This window comes from Mercenaria mercenaria, chromosome 10 (assembly GCF_021730395.1).
Source record: "Mercenaria mercenaria strain notata chromosome 10, MADL_Memer_1, whole genome shotgun sequence".
In the NCBI taxonomy this organism is placed as follows: domain Eukaryota; kingdom Metazoa; phylum Mollusca; class Bivalvia; order Venerida; family Veneridae; genus Mercenaria; species Mercenaria mercenaria.
Window position 1 is genome coordinate 69,370,517 of NC_069370.1, and position 7,190 is coordinate 69,377,706.

General features: G+C 32.3%; 1 long non-coding RNA gene across 1 annotated transcript in view; it reads right to left on the reverse strand.

Moving 5' to 3' along the window:
- Positions 1 to 7,190, reverse strand: part of LOC128559976 (uncharacterized) — a 168,923-nt gene that overhangs the window by 60,876 nt on the left and 100,857 nt on the right. The gene's annotated exons all lie outside the window — the stretch shown is intronic.

Below are 7,190 nucleotides of genomic sequence, written 5' to 3' on the forward strand. Positions count from 1 at the left end.
AAGGAAAAGCATAAAAATCTAATGGACATAGCTCCGCAAACCACAATAATACCTAACTGTTGTGTCCTAAAACGCGGCATAAAAAATAAGAAAATTTCTTCAGAAGAACCTTAAAAACATCAAAGGATATAGACTGCCTGATACTCAAGGCTATATTATTCAACAGTCTCAAACTTCCAGTACTAAAACTAATGTCATTGAAAAACTTTCCTTTTTTAACATTGAATGGAACATATCAGTCTCTGTAGTGTCAGAAGAACTAAACACTAGACTACTGGGACAAAACTGAGAATAAAGCTCAGTCAAATAGACTGGTGCATTTCCAATAGATCAGTTGTATATGAAAGAGGACGGACTTCCCAGTAAGACATCTGACGGGATAAGAACCTGCAGTTGCTCTTAAGTAACACATCTAAAATGAAGTGATTCTACTTGGAAACTGAATCCTTGCAAGCAGCCGTTGCTGTACGTCTCATGTACGTAAGAAAACCCGGATGGCAAATTCAGCATTGCACGTGACAAGACAAAAGCGAATGGTCAAAAACCAAGAGGAATGTTGTGATCCAGAATGGTACGTGACCAAAAAAAAACCAAGCGGAGCGTTGTAATCTAGCCTCTGTGACTCGATTACAGTACACTCATTGTATAGTGCATATACCTGCACCAAGGTGAGATTGTACCGTGTAAGGTAATGTGCTACCGTATAAGGTAATGCCGAAAGGCGATAGGTGTGCGTGTTATTTGCCCCGCCACTATTAGAAGAAACTTTAGGATAATCTTTATATACTAAACTACGGTCGATTTTGACAGGGTGAATGTTATAGAATTTGCATATACGCGTATACCAGAATCTTTCCAAGTTATTGAGAAACAAGTTACAATTCTCATCAAATTGCTATCTAAGGCTACCTTATCGTGTCTTTTACCAAGGAATACAATATCTGTTGAATCGGAGTATTAATTTAATTTTTACCTTTTTTAGCACATGATTACAAATTATTGCCTTCATTATAAGTTAAATGTTTTTTATATTGATCTAGTTGGCAATAATAATTCGATCAATAACATGTAATTTGATATAACTACTTGCTGAATGAATGGAAACCTGTTTTCATTTGTGAATAAATATAGTGTCAAATAAAAGTTAAAACCATTTCCAGCTACCGTCTACACACGGTCTCAACTCATAAACTTTGATAAAGGATACCTCGCAGAGCAATTTACCGTGCCCAAGTACCTCAAAGCGTAGGCACCGGAGCTTCGAATTCGCAACTAAAAATAAGTGAGTTCTCACGAAACACAGACATTGTACTAAGTATGAAATTCTTGAAATTGTTGTCTTATAGCATAAAGGTGTTCGGTGCCAGATATTTTTAACAATTTGCATTTGCCGAAAGGACTCCCGTGCATAATAGAAATAAAGGTGCCTTCAAAGATATGCTGTAATCTTGTTTTATGGAAAAATCTGAATGGACATATCAGACTATGCGTGGAACTAATTTTAACATTTACACTGTTTATAGAGCTTACTATACTGCAACTAGCATACTTTTTCTCCAAATATTTGTCACGTTTTGCACAATACGCCATGATCTGGGCAATATATTTTCAATACCGAAGTTACCTTGCGCTTCACTGCAATAAATATTTATCAAAGTATAAGTTCTTATAACGTCCTTTTTCATGCGGACTCCATGATTTCAGTTTGTTTTGAGCTGCGAGGCTAACATGCCCTGCACACCGACATGAGGAAGAATTGACCTCATGACCGATATTGCAGAAAATCGATATCAGGGGAGACAACAGCTATATGGTATTGGTAACAGGTGACCGGTATTGCGATGTCGATATCTATTGCCTCCGGGTACTGTCACCTGGATGTTTATTTCAATATCAAGTGTAATAAAAGAGAAGGTTTTTCATAAGATAATTAAACAAGCTTAATTGAAATGTCACTGGAGTTACAAACTATGGAAAAGGGATTTTTCATTAGAAATAAAACAAGTCATTTTTATCAAAAGAATGTTTAATATGTAATTTTCTGAACCATAGCATTTTTAACATGTTATTTTATAATAATTAAATTAATTTTTATATCAATATAACATATCTATCAGCAATAAAAACCATATTTTCATATAAAATCATATTTTCATACATATTCTTATATAAGAAGAATGTATATTTTAACATGTTTTCGAAAAACAATGTAACAAATCGGGTGAACATTGCTATCTGTAAACCATTTAGATTCGAGTAAAGTTAAAGGCAAATATCGATGAAGTCTTTTTTTTTTTCATTTTCAACCAAATCTGAAATGTAAATGACCCTTAATCTCTAGGAAAAAGGAGGTTCGTACCCCTAGACACTTCCTTTTATATTTATATAGCACTAGCATTGATATTTTTACGGCGTCTCCCATTTATAAAATACGCTGTCGTTGAAAAATAAAATCTCACATATATATTTAAGAAATATGATCTGATTTTACATTTGTTTTAAATAACGCTGTCATTAAGTATAATATGTGTAAAAGACCTAAGTACCCCCCCCCCCCCCCCCCCCCCCCCCCACACACACACACACACAAATCGAACTATGTTTTTATACGGTTTTATAACTTTTACGGCCATAACACATTCTTGTCAAGTCACAAAATACAAATAAACTTGACGAATATTATTTTAGAATTGACATATTAAAATTGTCTGATTGACATGTATTATACCTGCTGCCACTACCACATCCATTCTTATGTCACAAAAATACATACGTAAGTTTTTTTTTTTTGTTTTGTTTTTTTAACAGCTGTTTACAATTTATAATTACACAGGTGTATGTTTTTAATTTTTTATTCTGAAATGGTTGAACATCATACGTATATCAATTCAGTAATCCTTAACATATTGGCAAAATAGGAAGTTTAATGAATTGAATGGTATGTTTGTAAAATTAAAAAAAAAAGATAGTGGCAATTAGGGTGGTACAGGTATTTTGCCGTATTCAAGCAGACATTACTCATTTTAATATAACTACAATTATTCCACCAATATAATTATGAAAACTGTTTGCAAAATAAAAAATATGCGAAAGATTAAAATCGCATGATAATTATACCTTGTAATTACAAAAAGAAAATACCCGTAATTCAAAACGCAACTATAGCCTTATCAGTGTTATAAACGTCTGTGTTGTTTTAACGTCCCTTATTTAGAGGTAATTGGCAAGTTTTATTACAGGTCCAATAAAAAGGATTTATGCGTGATGCATACAAGATTTTATTACTTCTATAAACTATCATTCAATAGGATTACAGTATAGAAATTGGTTTCATGTAAAATTATCTTGAATTGAACATGTACAATAAATTATGAAAGTAAGTTAATCACGACGACATTTATGATAACTGAAAAGATCATGAAACCAGGTAAAATTTTCACGAAAACAAAAATACATCATTAAGTTACTGAAGTAAAATTCAATTCTGTTTTAAATGCAGATATTATTTACATTGCAAAAACATTCTTGTACACAAAAATACTCCGGACATATTTTCCACCTTTAATTTGATCAAGGCGGACCTTGAATTTATTTACTAAAATTTATTAAGTAAAATATATACAAAAAATTCTATATTTTACCTTTTTGTACTGTAACTGAGTAGAAAAATAGCGACAGTTTGCATCTGTGATCCAATGGCCGATAGAAAAGCTATCTCTTTTAATGTTTAATTGACATAATTGGCATAATTGACACTGATATTTAAATGTATATGAAATAAGGTGAGAACAACAACATAAGAAGAAATGCGCATCTCTTTCTTTTTAGAACCGAAATATTAATTGCAATATTTAATTGCATTTCTTATATTGTTAATTTGTGATATTAACACAAAATGAATTACTCGCGAAGTAAATTACATTAAATGATTAAATCATTACTTTAACCTTTTGATCACAATACCGCATGTTCACGCGGCATAATAATATCGTCTGCTTATGACGCTACAACAACAACTTCGCGCTGAAGTTAATTTTTCTTCCAAATTAGTGGAAATAAACCGTCTGAGAACGAATCAAATTTTTATTTCACAAAAATGAAATAAATAACATTCAAAAGATAAATTCAGTGAGAGTAGGAAATTTTTTGCACCTAAGCTTTCATATCAATGGTTTTATACCAAAAAATGCTTTGAAGAAACGCATGTATGAGATTTTTGCACATTTTATATGGAAAAAAGAAGGGAAAAAATGACGAAATGATGGCATTAAACTTCATGTGAAGAACGAATCAAAAATTAAGATAAAATTTAATTAAAAAAAACCTTGTGATGAATCAAATGTTGAACTTTGGTAATATTTTTGCACCTAAGGTTTCTTATTTTTAGTTATTTTGTTATTAAGTAAAATGTGTACATGCCCTTCTTATTTCTATATAGAAAATCTGACCGCTATCGATTAGTGGCCGGAGGAATATTCTTCGGTATGGGTAATGGGCACGGTAAAATACGCTACAAGGTATCCGTTACGGATAGACACCGTGGTCTAATGTCTTATAGAGGAGAGATTGGACAAAAACTGTATCTTCACCGTTCAACAACCATTGTGCATACCCGGAAAAAAGACCTAAAAGGAGGACCCGTGGTCGAGTGAATAAGGTTGCTGATTTCAAATCACTTGCCCCTCAATGTTCGGTACCTTGCTTTGTGTGCAGCTTATTTCATGTGAAGAAGTCAACGGAAGGTCGGTGGTATATACAAACCTGACATAGTGCTCGGAGGGGCTTGGGTTCTTCATCCACCGCCAAAAGCTGTTAATTTACCATTTGACTGAAACTGTTTCGGTGTGTTTTTAAAAAAAAATACAAGAAAGCAGAACGCTTTGTTCCTGCAATGCAGATGACGGAATGGCAGCAAAAGTCAAGCGGAACATTGTCATCCAGCTTCAGAGGGAGAGTGCTTTATACCTGCACAAAGGTTCGGCATTAGTCATCGTATTAGGTATTTTTGTCCCGCCACTACCAAATGGACTTTAAGTTCAGATTTATATAAAACACTCGAGTAGATTCAACAAAATGAAGGCTGCAAAATTTGCATACACGTATTAACGAGAATCTTTTAAAAACTGACTTAAAATCAAATTATTTTATATAAAATTGCATAGAACCGCAATCCGCTCCCGTTTTCATCAGGCAGTTAAGATAGAGTGAGTCAGTATTTTTTTCTTAGTATCTAGAATTTTTTTACAAATGAATCATACAAGTTGACAGTAAAACATGTAATATTGATATTATTACGTTTTCGTTTTTTCCTATACTAGTTGTTTAAGAATTTGGATGGGAGTAATCTTGATATTGAGGTGATCTCAAGTTCAACATAAAAACAAGAGCTGTCTCAGGACAGCAACGCTCGACTATTCAACAGCGTTGTCGATTGAATGAATATAAGTCGAAAAAGGGGGACAATTTTATGAAAATGCAAAACAGAGTTATGAAACCTGTTCAGTGCATGTAAGCTCATCATAGTGGGCAAGTATGCGAAGTTTCAATCCATTCCCATTAGTGGTTACTGAGCTGCTAGCTTACATACAAACATAAAACAAAAAATTGGAAAAGTAGAGTTATGGAACATGTGCACTGCACATAAACGTTAACAAGTGTGTGGAGTTTCAATCCATTCCCTTTGTGGGTCATGAGAAACTTTTTTTTTTTTTTTTTTTTTTTTTTTTTTTATCATTTTATTATTCAACCACACTTACAATATACAAACAAGCTTTCCAGCCTTTTATCAACGGGACAAGTCCCTTAACATTTTTCTTTTTAATTAGAGAATACCTGTAAATTTACATAAGTAAGAAAAATATATATAGCACTGTATATACTTGTGAGCAATAAATTTCGATCGTGCTATTCAATATAAAAAGGTTGGAATAAACCAAACCATTTTTGCGACTTTAACAAAAACAGTAAATAAATGAACAAGCTAAGAATAATTACGAGGATATCTTGCATTTATATCCATTTTACAAATCCATTTGCATACTTCTGTCCGATACTTCTCTGAATATAGATATAGGATAGTCTTAGGAATTTTAATCTTAATTTCAAGATAGGTAAATAATTGTGTGTCTTGCACGAAATTCGAAACGGCAAGACTCCACAATTTGGAAAGTTGAAAATGAGACACAAGATCACATCATACAAACAAGGGAGTTAACTTATAGGCATTTTCAATAACGTATTAAAAGGGTTTCTCTCCCTTGCACTGATACTTTATATCATAAGAAAACAAAACTAATATATTCAGGCTCCTTCCAATGTTCTAAGTAAATTGTATATGTGGTTTTTTTGGCAAGTATAGTAATAAGTCACTATTCTCTAAAATGTATGTTAAATTATAATATATAGAGGTACAAAGGTAGTCTTTGGTTAGTGTTTCAAAGACCAGACAAAAGGGGAAATGGTGTATAATAGTAGGATTTATTTTACAACAAGGTTATTAATAATATGCCTTTTTTATGTTAGTTGCCTTCTCCAAATAATACTGCATGACCGCCCCATAGTTTATTAAATTTAGTCATTGACATTGATTGCTTTGCTTGAAACTTTTTCTTGTTAAAAAGCAGTGTAATCTGTTTTATAAAAACCTGAATATTTGGGTCAGAAAAATTCATTTTACTTTAATAAATATCATATTTAGCTGTCATTATTATTTTATTTAAGGCAGTTTGGATTATTCTATTTCCTAACATGACATTTGTTTTTGACCAGTCTGATTCTATAATCTTATATTTTCTTCTTATCCAATTTTTGACACTTTGCCAAAACAATTGTGTTGTGTTACAGTCCCAAAATAAATGAGCTAGAGTTTCTGGCTGTTGTTTACAGAACGAACATAAATCATCTGGTTTAAGTCCCATTTTTTTAATAAATAGTTTGTCCTCGGAATTCTATGGTTGATTCTGAATTGAAACCACTGGAGTTTTGAATCCTTAGTTATTTTAAATGGCGTCATGAGAAACTTAACAAGTTTGTTAAGTCATGAGAAACTTAACAAAACTTAACAAGTTTGTTAAGTCATGAGAAACTTAACAAGTTTGTTAAGTCATGAGAAACTTAACAAAAGATTGTTTAGTCGAAAAAGGGGTATACTTTTGTAAAAACAAACATAAGAGAGTTATGGAACATGTGCA